The sequence below is a fragment of the Ursus arctos genome, unplaced genomic scaffold (genome assembly GCF_023065955.2).
Source record: "Ursus arctos isolate Adak ecotype North America unplaced genomic scaffold, UrsArc2.0 scaffold_3, whole genome shotgun sequence".
Lineage (NCBI taxonomy): Eukaryota > Metazoa > Chordata > Mammalia > Carnivora > Ursidae > Ursus > Ursus arctos.
The window spans coordinates 58,865,846-58,882,226 of NW_026622985.1; the positions used below are offsets into that span (position 1 = coordinate 58,865,846).

A 16,381-nucleotide genomic window follows, 5' to 3' on the forward strand; every position below is an offset into this window, starting at 1 on the left:
TATAACCCTTTAGAAAAAGCCCGGAACATGGCTCAGTATGATTCCATACTGACCCTGACTCAGTACGATTAAGATTCTGATGACAATAATAACAAGAATAGAGGCAACTCTTTAATATCTACTTCCATGCAAGGTACTGGGCTAGAGACCGTATGTGCATTATCACTTGGCGTCATAACAATCCTGAGACGCAAGCATGAATACACACATATACATGCTCAAAAGGTTGTAAATTGTCTAAATTCTGGCAACTAATAAGAGATTGAGTTGACTCTCTGATTCCCTGCTTTGCCAGTGGTTCCCCTTTATGCCTCTGCCAAGCTTTGGGTCTTATGTGGAGCCCACTGATGGGTCCAAATCAACCAGAGTAGCCCTACTTCTGACCACATTTTATAGTGGGCTTTAGTAGAGATTTTTCTTTAAAAAAAAAAAATCTCATTACTATAGAAAAGTTTGAAAAGCACCGTACTATGCTACTCATACATGACTCTTACAGTCAGATGCGAGTTCTGAGTTGCTTTCATACAAGGAAATGACTTCCGCCACATAGGAATCCTCAAGAACCTACCATCTTAATAACTCTTGGATTACTGCCACTTGTCCCACTGACAGGAATAATGGCAAGAGTTCCCTTTGCAGCCTCTGAATGATTTTTCTGTGGAATCTTTTTGTTCTATCATCAAGTCCCAAGATGCTGAATTCTCTTTCTTTGAAAGTTGACTGTATTCAAGTTGACTATATTCAGGAGAACCCAGGCCACATATTTGAAAACCAGTGAAGTTACTGCAATAAATATTTATAGAAAGTTAAAAGCAGCAAACTCTTTCATTCTGAAGCCCAGTTCAGGGTTTGGAGTCATTTTGCTTCAATGAAAAAGGAGGAAAAAGTAAAACCATACTACCTGCTTATTTTCAAATTTAGAAATTGGCAAGGGAATAATTTAACCTCTTCTGTATCAAAGGACAAGTGTCGCTTCCCTGTATTAATTTCATTCTACCCAGATTCCATCTCTGTATTCTAAGCCAAAGCTTTGAATAGAGAAGACTGACTTAGAAACAATATTGGGAACTCAAGTCACATATTTTCCTTGGTTTTGTTATGCATGAGTGAAGACCCAGGTTGCATGACGGAGACAAAAAGAAAAAACCTTGAAGATGCTTTGAACCACAGCATATACATAGACTACATAGATTTGTCTAAGAAAATACACTTTTTTTGTCCACAGATAAACATTTCCCAGAAAAGTGTCCCATTAGATTTTGTTTAACAGATATTCCCTTATATGTGGGTTTTTGTCTGCAGGACCAGAGTTGTTTTGTCTTCAAAAAGAAATAATTGTGTTGGAAAAAAAAAAAAAAGATCAGAAGACTTCCTAATGACATGAAAATCTGGTCTATTAACCTGTTTTTTCTTTGTTGAGAAAGTACTCAGTTTCTGTGGTATAACACTAGTCAAATAAAATGGGACATTTGTGCAGAGTTTAAAGGCTAGAAGTAGATTCCCTTTGAGAAGAAAAGCTTCAGAGTATTTTATTGTGGGTTGGTGTGTTGCATATCTAATTTCAACTTGTAATTAAAACAACAAAGAACAGCTGTAATTTACAAGGATTATGGGTTATTAAAAATGATGTCAAATTGCCTTTTTTGAAAATTGAGAGAGTACAAGGAGAAGCCAAAATATGGATGTCACCTTTCTCTACCCAAACTCATGGCAGCTTTCTCTACCCAAACTCAGATTCTAATAGTCTAATTTTAAAACATTAGTAGACCAGAAGTTTAGTGTGGGATATGCCCTTCTGAATCTGCCCCAATTAAGTAAAAGAAGAGCCCTCCCCATCAAAGATGATTTCTTATTAGAATCACATTGAAAACTTTTCCCTTTGGGTACTTCAAGAACCCAGGGCTTCACCAGGAAAATGGAAGTGAATGAAAACAATCCTTAAGTTGTACCTACACTTTTTTTTATTCCTGTTATCCTTCAATAATTGCTTATTTGTTGATGACAATGTACCAGAGTCACAGGATATCTGTTTTTCTTTTTTAAATCTTAAGGTATTGGGGGTATGTTACAAGTGTGTAGTTTATAAGAGTCAAGAAACACAGTAGGTGCCCAGCGTCGGGACATTATCTTTGAATATTCACATAATCTCCTATTAAAGCTATACCTGGTTCCCTCTTTTTACCTGAATAGAGAGACAACTATATTGTCCTTTGTGTCTCCAGAGTACCCTATATGGACTCCATCCTTAATTCCAAAGTCTACATAGCACTTAATTGCTCACATTTCCTCCTTCTCCCAGACTTTAGAGTAAGTTTCTTAAAGAGAGAGGTTGAGTCCTTATCTTCCTGGAATTGCTTGTACAGAGAACTCTAACCAGAACATGTGAGGAGCGTTTGGTGAAAAAATAAACATAAGTTTTAAAATACTGGACCTGATCTCAGAACTAAATTCCTAAGTGGAGATGGAAATCTGCATCAACAGTATTTTTCTTACAACACTTTAAAACGTTTTTCCACTATTTCCTTTTTTGTTTTTTTGCTTTGCCTTCGTGGTTTCTGATGAGAAAACTTCCCTCATTTGAATCACTGATTCCTTGTGTGTTGTTTTCATCTGGCCTTTTCAAGATTTTTTGCTTTGTTTTAGTTTCTGTTCTTTGATTACGATGAGTCAGAGCATGGCTTTCTTCAAGTTCATCTTATTTGAAGTTTGCTGAACTTCTTGCATCTGCAAATATATGTTCCTTTATCAAATCTGGAAAATTTTCAGCCATTATCTCTTCAAATAAATTTCTGCACCATTACTTTCTCCTCCCCTTCCAGGGTTATAATAACACCAAAGTAAGAAGTTCTAATACTGTCCCACAGTTCTTTGAAGCCCTGTGCATATTTTATCAAACTTTTTGTCCTTCTATGTTTTCCAGATTGGGTATTTTTATAGATCTACCACCAGGTTTATCGATTCTTTTTTTTCTCATCTCCATTCTGCTTTTGTGGTCCTACGGTGAGCTTTCTATTTCTGTTATGGTATCTATCCATTCAAAATTTCCATTTGGTTCTTGACATCCCTTCTGTTTTTTGGCTGAGAATTTCTATCTTTCCACTTTCGAGAGCGTTCATCCTTACTTCATGTCATCGTTATCAGAGGTTCTTTAAAACGTTTGTCCAGTCATTCCCACATCTGGGTAATCTCCGAATTTATGTTTGTTGATCACATTTTCTCTTGAAGGCTGTTAACATTTTCTTGATTCTTTGTATGTCGAGTAATTTTGGATTGTAACCCAGACATTTTCATATTATGCTGTGAAACTCTGGGTTCTGGGTTTAACTTTATTAAAACTTTCTTGGGGAGCGTTTTGTTGTTGTTGCTGTTGTTTTGCTCATTTGTTTGCTTTACTAAGCAATCCAACCTGCTGGTTCAGACCACAGTCCTGACCCACTTGCACACTGTGGTTCCAGTATCCATTTAGTATTCACAACCTCTGGGTAGTATCTGGCCTACCCTGTGCATGCACCATTCGGGGTTCAGTCTAAAACCTGGGTTGTGGTCTACACTACAGTTCAGTTCTCAAAGTGTTTGCTATGTTGCTTATGATCAAGTTCTATGCAGGCACAACTCATAATGAACCCAAGACTTTATACACAGATTTAAAGGATCCCTGTCTCCAGCTACTGCCCTTCTGCAAAGCCACCGCATTTTCTGACTCCTAGGAGCTCCTTTTCATGGCTCTGCCTGGAAAACCAGAGTTTAAGCATCAATGCACTATAAGAAACTTCCTGAAACGAGGTCTACCTCAGAGCAAAGCAGCAAGAGCAAAGAGTCTTCAAACCACGTGCGTCCATGGCTGCTACCCTTATACCACCTCCACTGTGGCTGCTCTTGCCACTGTGGTGGGAACGCCACTTCATTGCCAGACACATCCCAAGTAGGGCTTGAAGAGGTAATGGTCTCTCTTTCCCAGAGACGCCTTTCCCAGCTTTCTGGCCCAAGAGAGAGGATTTTTCTTGCAGCATTTTGTATTAGCACCTACTGCACAGTTTCAAGATTCAGGCTTCCCTGGAATCTATGCCAGGAAATATGGGAGGAAAGAAGATGCAGAGACTCTTCTCCATAGGTGGTGTTGAGTTTTTTAGTCTCCTGCCCAGCTGACTTGCTATTTTATCCTCTTCAGTCCTCAGATGGTGGTTTCATGTATTCTGTTCAGGACTTTTGGTTATAGTCAGTGGAAAAGATACGGTGGCATGCATTTACTCCATCTTAACTGGAACTAAAATTTGCCAATCGAATTGTCCGTCATATTCTTTTATTATAGTAAATAAGGCTAACACTCTCTTACTATGTGCTAAATACTGTGTTAAAACTTTTATATGCATGATTTACGTGTAGTAAAACAACAAACGTTTGTCATAAACATCATTATCCCCAGTTTATAGATGACGAAACAGAGACATGGGGGTTAAGTGAACTGCTCAATGTCACACAGCTGGAAAACCAAGAGTGATCCTGGTCTGCTCTGACCCCAGAGCCAAACTCTGAATCACTCTGCAATGTAGCCATGGCCAGCTCTGTCACGCAGCCTGAATGGGGCCAGAGCTGTAACTCTGATTACATGTGAGGATCAGGCAGCAGTCTTCTCTGAGACACACGTTTTCATAGCTTTCAGCATTGATTAGGTCAAGTTGAAAGATGTACTTATGCACAAGGCAGGTTGCGATTTAATATTGCTTTGTGTTGGTTCTTGGGCAGGTGTTTGTTTAAAGGAAGTGGAAACAGGTGTGTGGGCTCTGATTCAATTACATGATGGAGAGGAACACACTGATCCATGGCCATTTTCAAGGAGAGATGCTGATTGTGCTAATTAATCATTTGTCTGTCAGGACAAAATAGAACATAATAGAACATGATGTCCCAGTTACCATAGGTATGGAACACAGACTCGTGTGTCTGGCGCTCCAGCACCCAGGTGCAACTGTGTATGATGACAGCAGTTAAGATGCAGGGCCGGAGTCCTCCCGGATTACCATGTCTGAGACGGTTGGAAGGAAAGGTGCTTTATAGACTCTTGCCAACAGCTTGGGACATCATCCAACAGGAATTGTGTCTCAAAGGAACTTTTCCCTTCGAAGAGATTAATTGAGTCCTTTTAGGTCATGATGGTATCCCAGAGATATGGCTGAATGGAATATTTTTCCATCTTTTGTCTTGGAACACTCAATCTACCTCACCTAACCAAGACAGTTGTGCTCATAATAGCCTTGTAATAATATTTCATTCTTTCTGTAAGTTATTCACTTGCCACCCAACAGCCAGAGTAGTCCCTTAAAAACAAATCAGGTGCTTTGCTCCCCTGCACAAGAATCCCCAATGGTTTTTCAGTATATTTCCAGTATATTTATAACCAACTCCTTACCAAGATCTACAATGCTCTATATGACCAGTCCTGCCCACCTCTGACTTCATTTCATGCCACTCCCTCCCTTTCTCACTATGATCCAGTTTCATAGATCGTCTTGACAATTCCTGAACAAACTAAGGCCATTCTCACTTCAGGAGGATTTCCCTTGCTGTTTCTTCCTTGCGTTTGTTATTCCACTTTTCCCAGACATTGATATGGGTGGTACTTTCTCATTCGGACCTTCAGATGCCTTTCAGAAAGTCTTCCCTTACTAGCCCTATCCAAAATAGGGTTTCTTCCTGCACATATCTCTGTATATTCTCTAGACATTTAATCTACTTTGTTTTCCTCATAACATTTATTATCTGGATGTTTATTACTTCGTTTATTTGTTCTGTGACTGTCTCCCTTCCTAGAATGTAAGCTTCATGGGAAAGAGACTTGTCTGTCTACCTTTCCATATTTTATCCACACGCCTAAACCACTGCTTGATACATAATAAGTTCATAAAAGAATTTGATGAGTAAATGGACAGGAGAATTATTTAACTCATTGATATCTACACTACTTGATAGTGAATATACATAGATAAAGCATAGTCTAATCCATCAAGGAATTTTTAGTTTAGGGAGGAAAACATATACAGCTAATAATCTGTCCATGTTACTTCTTTGCTTGGACCTTTCAAAACCTCCCCATTCACAGCGAGGTTTCTGAGCCTGGGATCATCATTTTCACCAGAGAGTGGAGAAGTTGAGAAAAAAAAAAAAATTAGGACACATGGCAAGTCTTAAAAAAGTGAATGCAACCCAAGTGACAGTGTTCTAACTCTTCCTTCAGGGTTGCATCTCCTTTCAAATTAGAAGAGTTTCCTCTTGGTTGCAAGTAACAAACCTAACTTATTGTTATAAAATCTGTCTCAAAGATTTTTTTCTCCAGTCTAGGCCCCCACTTGCTTCTCTAGCACATGGAACTTGATATCTGAATTCCCCTTATTGTAAAACCACTCTCTCCCAAGGGCCTGCTTCAAAGCAGAATGTAATATGGACAGGTTTCCTTTACCTTTAGGACCTCATGCCTCTATGGGTCTTTCAGATTATAGTAAAACATCTAGTCAAACATATAGTGATTCTCAGATATGACTGCCCATTCAAATAATCTGAAATCTTCAAAAAGCCACCATTGCCTAGAAAAAAACACCCAGATATTTTTATATAATTGGTCTAGGATGGGACCCAAGGATTGGCATTTTATAAAAATACTCTAAGTAATTTTAATGTATACATGGGGTTGAGAACTATTGGTATAAGTAATCTCTAGGTAATTGTATTTATAGGGAAATCATTTTAAACATGTATGCCAAATTTGACTTTTCTCCTAACCTAAGGGAGAAGCATCTCACAAGTTAAGGACTTCTTAGGAGGTCTCTCTTCACTGGATACCTACCAGGTGGTATCCTAGCTCACCTGCCCTCAAGATTTGACTTTTTCTCACACCTTCTCAAAACTTCTCCATGAGAACTCTCACTAATTTTTTTCAAGAAATTACGTCCCTTACCTATAGATGTTGATGTCACCCCAGGACCCACCTTCTGTTCTAGTCTGCATTATGCAGACTGGCCCTGTATCCTGGAGTTCCCCCAAAACATTCAGATCTCTCCTCTAGTCTCATGAATAAGAGACTCATGTAAACTTTTTCCCTGGATCATGACTCATTTCCCCCACGTTTAATTGTTTAATGTTTAAATTCAAAACTAACTAGCTACATTAGGGATTAATTTTTGAGAGATTCCCTTCTTCATAGAATAGGAAAAAAAAAACACAAAACAAAACTGAATCTTAACAGTTAGGAAAACCAGATAAAAATTATAATTTTTGTAAGCCTCTCAGGGAGCTGAGATTACAGGGTAAACAAGTAACTCAAAATTCAGGAAAGACAACCTCCCACCTTATCTCTCTTGTGACAGAGCTTGGGGGGGAAATGATTTGGTTTTGGGTTTTTGGGGGGGGGTTGCTTTTTTGCTTTTTTTTATATGAAGGCTGTTAATTTTTGTGTATTGATTTTATAACCTTATTTCAAAAATTTTAAAAAGATATTTCAAGAGAAAAACTACCAATCAATCCAATCAATATCCCTTATAAATGTAGATGCAAATATACATATCTTCATGCGTAATCAGTTGAAAGGACTTAGAGGCATTCCAATAGCAACAGTCACACCAAGTATGTGGACCTTAGATCCTAACGTCATTCTCCAATGAAAGAAAATAGGACTGCTTACAGAAATGGCTGATTCTAGGATGGGGGCAGGAAATAGACAAGATTAGCCTGGAGCATCTTGTCATGCCAGAAAGCAAGAAAGTGTTCAAAATGAATCTGATTGCATGGGGATGTATCAAAGGGACACAGGGCCAATTGAAAAAGCTCTCAGTGGCAAAAGATAGAACAATTTGAGCAACAAAATAAAGTCATCTTGATTATAACTCAAATTATAAAATAAATATCCACAAGTTCAAATAAATATAAATCAATGATTAGAATAAATAAGTAAATGGGAAGAGGAGACCTTTCTCCCATGCAGAAGAATTTCAGATAATTTATGTAGACAGTCCATCCTCAAGGAGGTGGACTCTAACTCCCTCATGTGCAACTGTGGACTGTGTACAATAAAAGCCTTCAAGACAACATAGTACAGAAAAGAAGAGAAAGAAATAGCTGTACGTGGAAGAACCTGACACATTCTGCCTCAGCCAGGTGATCCAGGCAACCTCGGCAGTGATGAGGTATGTGGATATTATATATCCTTAATGATATCATGAAAGTGACAGTGTGCTTCTGTGGTCTTCCTTCTAAGAACACATAAACCCAGCCCAATCACGAGGAAGACATCAGAAAAATGCCAGTTTAGGGGAATATCTAACTAGTATTTTTCAGACCTGTCAAGGACATCAAAATAAAGAAATTCTGAGAAACTGCCATAGCCAAGAGGAGTCTATGGAAAGATGAAGACCAACTATAATGTGCTATACTGAATGGGATGCTGGAACAGAAAAAGAACATCAGCTAAACCCTAAGCAAATAAAATGTAGACTTCTGAATAAAGTATAGACTTTGGTTAGTAATAATGTATCAACATTGGTTCATTAGTTGTAAGGAATATACCATGCTAATGTAAACTGTTAATAATAGAGGAAACTGGGGGTTCAGACACATAGAAAGGAATTTTCTGTAGCATCTTAATAATCTTTCTGCAAATCGAAAGTGTTTCTAAAAAATAAAGTTGATTCTTAAAAAGAGAGAGAAATTAACTCCAGTGTCCAACTAAAAAGAAATTGAAAAAATAAAAATAAATTTTAAAAAGAAAAAAGAAAATGAAGACATGCTGTAGATGGGGAAAGACTTAGAAAATACATATCTAATAAAGAACTGGCATTCTGAATACGTAAAGCAGGGGCGCCTGGGTGGCACAGCGGTTAAGCGTCTGCCTTCGGCTCAGGGCGTGATCCTGCCGTTATGGGATCGAGCCCCACATCAGGCTCTTCCACTATGAGCCTGCTTCTTCCTCTCCCACTCCCCCTGCTTGTGTTCCCTCTCTCGCTGGCTGGCTGTCTCTCTGTCAAATAAATAAATAAAATCTTAAAAAAAAAAAAAAAAAAGAATACGTAAAGCACTGCCATGACTCAATAATAAGAAAACAAACAGCCCATTTGGAAAACGAAACAAAATGTAAGATTCAAACAAATACTTCAAGTAAAATAACATATGGATGGCACGTAAGTGCATGAAAAGACACTCAAATTATTAGTCATTTAAAAAGGCAAATTAAAACCACAATTAAAAAAAGAAACCAGCACAGTGACCTACCAGAACACACCTACTTGAATGATGTTAATAACCGTAACAATGATACTGATAATAAATTGACAAGACCAAGTACCAGCAAGAATGTGGAGCAACTGGATGTCTCCTAGCTCCTGCTGGGATTGCACACAGCCACAACTGCTTTGAGAACAGTGTAGCAGTCTCTTCGAACATGAAACATACACTTCTGAAACAACCCTCAGGAAATTCCACAGATTATATCAAAGGCAGAGTCTTTGTCCAGTGTCAATGTATATTTCAAGGAAATTCTCCCACACTTGCTTTGATAATTATATGTTACTTTACTAACTTATTTTAGTTACTTTACTTACTTCACTGGTTTATTCAGTAAATAGCTATTCATATGCCAGGCATATATAGTCTCAAACATACAAAACAAGATAGACAACATCTTTTATGTGGCTTACATTCTAATGGGTAAGGTTGGGGTACAAATAGACAATAGGCAAGTAAACAAAAACAATAACATTTCAAATAAGTGCTTTCGAGTAATTAATACCTAAAACCACATGATGGTGACTGTAGAGGTTATATTGTACTGGTCACCAAGATGGACCAGCTCTATCACTGGGGTGCAGACCAGAATAATGGAATAAAACCAATAAGATAGCAAATGTTGGCAAGGATGTTAAGAAATTGGAGCCCTCCTACATTGCTGGTAGAAATGGAAAATAGTGCAGCCATTATAGAAAACAATTGCTCAAAATGCTAAACCCAGGATTACCATTTGAGCCAGCAGTTCCACTTCTGTCTACCCAGGAAAATGAAAACATATGTGCACACAAAGCCTTGTGCGTGAATGTTCATAGAAGCACTGTTCATAAGAGCCAAAAAGTAAAAACAGGACATGCACTGATGAACAGATAGACAAAATGTGGTGTAACATACAAGGGGATACTCTTCAGCAGTAAAAAGAAGAGAAAAACCACCAAGTACCTAATGCATGCTGCTGCAATGTGGGCAAACCTCGCACACATACTGAGAGAAGCCAGCCAGGAATGATCATTTACTTTGTGACCCCATTTATGTAAGAAGTCCAGGATAATCAAATCTGTAGATGCAGACCTTGGATTATCAGTTGTCTAGGGCTGGAGAAGGAGGCGGGGAATGGGGGTACAAGATTTCTTTTGGAGGCGATGAAAATATCCTGAATTGAGATTATGGGTGATGGACGCACAAGTCTGTAAATATACTAAAAACCATTAAATTGTTCACTTGTATCGTATGTAAATTATATCCCAAGGAAGTGTTAAAAAAAATAATAAGGCAATTATACAAACACCTGAGGCAGAATGTTTCCAGGGAGGGGACAGCAAGCAAGCCACCTGATCTGGGAATAAATTTGGCCTATTTAAGGAACAGAGAGAAAGGGAAGTTGGAGCTAGCTGGGGGAGACACAAGTAGAGACCAGGTGAGATAGGGTCTATTAAGCCAGGGTGGGAAGCTTGGATTTTATTTCGAATGTAAGGAGAAGCCATCGGAGGGTTTGAAGTAGGACAGTGACAGGATGTGAGGCATCTTAAGAGGAGACTGGCTACCTTGTAGGTGACTGACTCAGGGAGCGTAAAGGGAAGCAGGGAGGCCAGCCAAGACCTATTATGGCAGTTTGAGCAAAACTCAGAAATGGAGTCGATATTTTTTCTTTCCTTTCCTCTTTTCCCCCCTTATCTCTTCTTTTCTGCTCTTCTCTTCTTTTTATCATAAACAAAAAACAAGGTCACTTTATATTTAGCAGAACAGTTCTCAAGAGCTATCCCAGAAAAAGACACTAGCCAGAATATTCGACCCTCTCTTAACCTTTAGTACCTCTAACAAGTTGTACGTCACTGGTCACAGGAGAACAATCTATTAATAATGAAAAATTTAGACTGCTTTTATATAATTAGTCCTTATAAAAACTGTATGATCCCAATTTAGTATAAAAACCTGCTTTTCACTCCAAATAGCACTGTCAAAGTAAAACATAGGCCACCTCACGTGTCTGTGACAACTCTTTCCACATCAATTTCCTAGCTCACAGCAGCCAAATGATTTTCCTACGTCACAAACAAACTACAGTCTTCGGGGTTATATTTGGAAAAGGAACAATAAGGCATCTGTAGAAAAATAGCATTTGCATTAGATTCCTCTTCTTGCCTAAGGGGTGATTTGCATCGTGCAAGCTCAAGTGGGTGGCGAAGAGTAAGCAGGCTTTGTGAGACCATTACTCATGTAATGAGATTCGAGGTCTGCTATTCAACGTAATTTTCAGTGGGCACTTTCCCAATGGCTAAATTGCTGCCCACAGACATTTTGATTATCAAATATAATTTAAAAATAAAAGAGCACAAAATGTCCCTTCTTTTCTCCAGTACCCCCTCCCCTCCCCCCACCTTTCGAGTTCTTCAATTTATCTCACAGAGGAGGTTTGCTCCACAGAATACCATGCTCAACCTTGGAATGTTTGACTTTCACCTGGGATTCCTCCAGCCCTCCTCCCATCCCACGACAGGTCCCAAGGTATCTCTCCACTTGACCCAGATATTTCTATGTCAAGAGCCTTGAAATTATGAGTGATTGGACACCTTGGGTTTCAGCCAGCTGCAAACATTCCTATGCCACATGCCCACTCCTCCGTAAGGTTAAGCCACACCCATGCACTGGTGATGGTAACCTTTTGAGAGCCTGTTTATCAATTCTAAACCTGCCCCTGCTTCAGTGCAATTTTCCTCCAGTTTCTCTCTTTTATGATCCTGCACATCTCCTTGTGAAGTTTTTTTGCCCTAATCTCTCTGATAACTTTCGTCTTATCATTGCTTGTGTTCTAGAGAAATCAAGCTATGCTTTAAAGTAGACTCTGGAGAACCCTGAGAACTTCAGGCCCACACCCTGTCTATGAGCTGCTGTGAGACTCTTACCACGTCTGTCACAAAGCCCTATTATATCTTACTGGTCACTTGTTCCCTTGTGCCATGATGATGCTGGCTCTGAACTTGCTATGTGTTCCCCTCTCTACACCCTCCCATCACCAAACTGGGGCACACTGGAATGTCTGGCTGTCTTCAACATCATGCCTGGGCTGAAGGGAATCATGGGACCGTCTCAGACCCTCTGTCTACCTAAGTCTACCATACTGGCATTCCTGTTGTGCCCACTCCATATAGCCATGGGACATATAAAGATATAGCCATGGGACAGACACATCGGTGGTCAACCAGAAGCTCAAATGGGAAGCAAGCTGTAAGTCCCCTGAGCTCTGAGATTCCCAGACCTCTGTCAGGGAATCCCAGAGATCTAAGAGGGACCCAACAGGACACCAGAAGTGGGGCACAAAACCACACTAAAACTAAATTCATTTTCCCCTCTCATTTCTCTCCTGGCTTCTTCCACCCCTAACCCCACAAGGGCTTTTGTATATGTGTGATAGGAATTTTGTTTTTATCATAACCCCCACTCTTTCGTGCTCCAAGTATTGATGCTAGATTTGTGAAAATCCAGTTTGAGAATTTTCTAGGAAATTAATATTTTTCTTTTCTTTCCTAAAGCCTTGTTTTTATTTTTATCCTGATAGCAACTTGAAAATGTTCAAAGCTGAGCTATGATTTTCCTGTTCTAGACATTATCAGTTCCAAAAAAACTGGGTGGTAAGGGGGAGGGAGATATACTTTACCAAGAAGTGAAAGCACATGTGTGATCTTTCAAAAAATTACACAAGTGTAAACATGAACAAATTATTATTACAAATTATTTTCCAGTACTGCTTGTAGAGAGCAAAATGGAGTCACTCTTGTCAAACAGAGGCTGGTGTCGAGCAGGGGCCAATGTCAGCAATGATGCAAGAGGTAAAGAGTACTGTAGCTACCAGATATCACCGAGACCAGCACCAGCTGACGACACCCCAGAATGGACAACAAGCAGAAGCAGCAAGGTCCGCAGGGGCCCAAGACTGATGAAATCCCTTTAAAAAGGGAGGATTTGGGGCAGCAAACTGTCAGACTCATCAGACACTGAACCCTCTCTGTCTGACCACTTCAAAAAGGCAGCTACCGCCGAAGCCTCTGCCCGATGGATCTCTGACCAGAACTAAAATCCTTCCCGGCTTGAACATCAGAAGCAGTAAGTGCCCAGAGCTGACGCGGACCAGACCGAGGCCTTATCTCAACTGCGGGCCCACAGGCTGACTTCGCGTTTGGTTCAGGAACTTCCTGCACCCTTCTGTTATCTTGTTTGTTGTGTGACTTGTCTTCTGTCCTGCTCTGTGTGCTGTGGAAGAAGCCAAGTTAATCATATGGTGAAATGTCATTGAGTTTGGGATCCTGACCCTGCTTTATAATTACGTTAACCTTGCTTTCTGACTGAATTAAGCTGGCTTTGCAGAAAGACACAGCTCGTGTGCACCTTCCTAGCGTGCTCATGATGCTGCTGATTCTTTACGTTGATACACAGCTTACTTCTCCTATTTCCTTCTTATTAACAATGAAATAGATATCTTTGTACATAGGACAGTTTTGGTAGATTAAATTCATTAAAGTGGAATTTCAGGGCCAAAATATGGACATTTTAAAGCTTTACATACATGTGGCCAAAGTATTCCCTTCTACAAAGTATCCCACATAAACTCACCAACAAGGACCCTTCCTCCAAAGGCTCTTCATGATAAGTCACTATCATTCATTTAACTCTATCATCTGATATGTGAGTTCGGTTTGCATTTATCTGAATAGTAGTGAAATCAAACATATATACTTTTGACTCTTTTTTCTTCTTTTTTCTATTTTTTCTTTTCCTTTTTTTTTTTTCCTTTGGCTTTTCATAGCCTATTCACACTCTTCGTACATGTTTGGGAGCGTGGAAATAGATGAAGAGCACGCACATGAGAGCGAGCAAAGACGCCTCACTTCAGAGTCTGCTCTAACAAGGGCGTCGGCCACCATCGCTTATGTTCGGCACTGATTCAAGGACAGGCGGGGAAGCGGGGAAGCTTTGTAGTGAAATAAAGGGAAGACTTCAAGTGAGCTCTGGGTGGGAGTTGTTGGCATGGTGAACCTGGAAATGAACCGGCTACAAGTGGGCCATCCATACGATTGGTTTGGGGAACTTTTTTTTTTTAAGATTTTATTTATTTATTTGACAGAAAGAGAGAAACAGCGAGGGAGGGAACACAAGCAGGGGGAGTGGGAGAGGGAGAAGCAGGCTCCCAGTGGAGCAGGGAGCCCGATGTGGGGCTCGGTCCCAGGACTCCGGGATCACGCCCTGAGTCAAAGGCAGATGCTCAAAGACTGAGCCACCCAGGCGCCCCAGGTTTGGGGAACATACTTGACTTTGTCTGGTTGGCGCTGAGTTGGAGCTGGGCAAAAATGAGGGAAAGTGATAGCAATGACCAAGTCATGGCCATTTGAGGCAGAGACTGGAGATCACAGTTCTTTTTTTATATGTGGTCTAGCCGACGTCCATCTGTATACTCAATCCTTTAAGAGGGGAAAGATACCTCTTTCCCTTGATTTGTAAGAACTCTTTATAGGTAAGGAGATTCATTCTTTGGCTTACGTGCTGTAATTTGATTCTGAGTTCTGAATTTGTTGAAGCGTGTTCATGCTGTATCAGTTTTTAAATTTCATATAAACTATTCATTTTGTGGCTTCTGCTTTAGTTAGCTTGGAAGGATTTTTCATATTCAAAATTATAAAGTATTTTTTATAAAAGTATTTTACCAGTATTTTCTTTAATACTTGGACTACTTTTTTATTTTTAATATATTTGGAATTTATATTAGTGTAAGGTGGGTGGTAAAGATGGAGGCTGGGGTGTAGGAGGAAACATAAATCCAGGTTATTTCTCCCTTTTTTATCTGTGTTTAGTGGACTTCTTCCAGCATGGGCCACATCTCTGCCATTCCCCACCAGACAATTCTTTTCTGTATGGATCCAGCTCTTCTCAGAGTTCTAGGTCTCACCAGATAGCCTGGTTCTGGGCTCAGAGTAGACTCCCCCCATGTCCTCCCCACTCTAGTGCTGGAGGGTTTTTGTGCTGTTGCTGATGGCTGACTTGCTTCACCATCCTCTACTTCTCAGCTCTTTCATCCTCCATGGAACCAATGCCCTGTATTAAATTTCTTTTGTTTCATACCTGGAGTGGTAGTCGTTTTTCTGTTCCTTAACTGATACATCCAACTATATACATCACAAGCGAATCTGAAAAAGCTTTAAAAAAAAAAATGAAATTGCTGCAGCATACCAGCAATATAATTGTACTTACAGAGGCTCCATAAGTATGCAAAAAGAATGTATTGATGAGGGACATAAACAAATGCTAAATTTATACAGAAAAACTATGGGGAAATGTCAGCAGTGGAGGTGTAGTTTATGAATCTTACTTAATTACCCATTAAAAAAAAAAAAACAAGACAAGGCAACAGAAGAGCAAAGCCAGCAGTGGAGGTGTAGTTTATGAATCTTACTTAATTACCCATTAAAAAAAAAAAAACAAGACAAGGCAACAGAAGAGCAAAGTCAAAATCCACTGACAACATCTACGACAAAGCAAGTGACAAGGTAGCCATCTGAAGAACCATGCATAATGACGTATCTCAGAATCGACTAGGAATATATTGAGATACCATTTTGGCAAAAACCATAAATTTGACAGCAATTCTGTTCATTGGCTATGAGAAACAGGCATTTCTCTTAACAGTACCAGTGTGATCATAAACTTGTAATATGGAGGGTTCCCCTTTCTTCACATCCTCATCAACACCTGTTGGTGGGAATGCAAACTGGTGCAGCCACTCTGGAAAACAGTAAGAAGGCTCCTCAAAAAGTTAAAAATAGAACTACCCTATGACCCAACAATTGCACTACCAGGTATTTACCCAAAGGATACAAAAATACTGATCCAAAGGGATACATGCACCCTGATATTCATAGCAGCATTATCAGCACTAGCCAAATTATGAAAAGAGCCCATATGTCCATTCACTGATAAATGGATAAAGACGATGTGGTGTGTGTGTATATATATATAATGGAATATTACTCAGCCATAAAGAAGAATGAAATCTTACCATTTGCAACAACGTGGATGGAGCCAGAGGGTATTATGCTATGAAAAATAAATCTGTCAAAGAAAGACA

General features: G+C 39.6%; 1 protein-coding gene across 1 annotated transcript in view; it reads left to right on the forward strand.

Moving 5' to 3' along the window:
* Positions 1-13,561, forward strand: part of ITPRID1 (ITPR interacting domain containing 1) — a 130,824-nt gene extending 117,263 nt beyond the window's left edge. The window contains exon 18 of the mRNA XM_057304279.1: positions 13,008-13,561. The gene's annotated coding sequence lies outside the window, so the exon portion shown is untranslated. The remainder of the gene's footprint in view (positions 1-13,007) is intronic.
* The last annotated feature ends 2,820 nt before the right edge of the window (positions 13,562-16,381 follow it).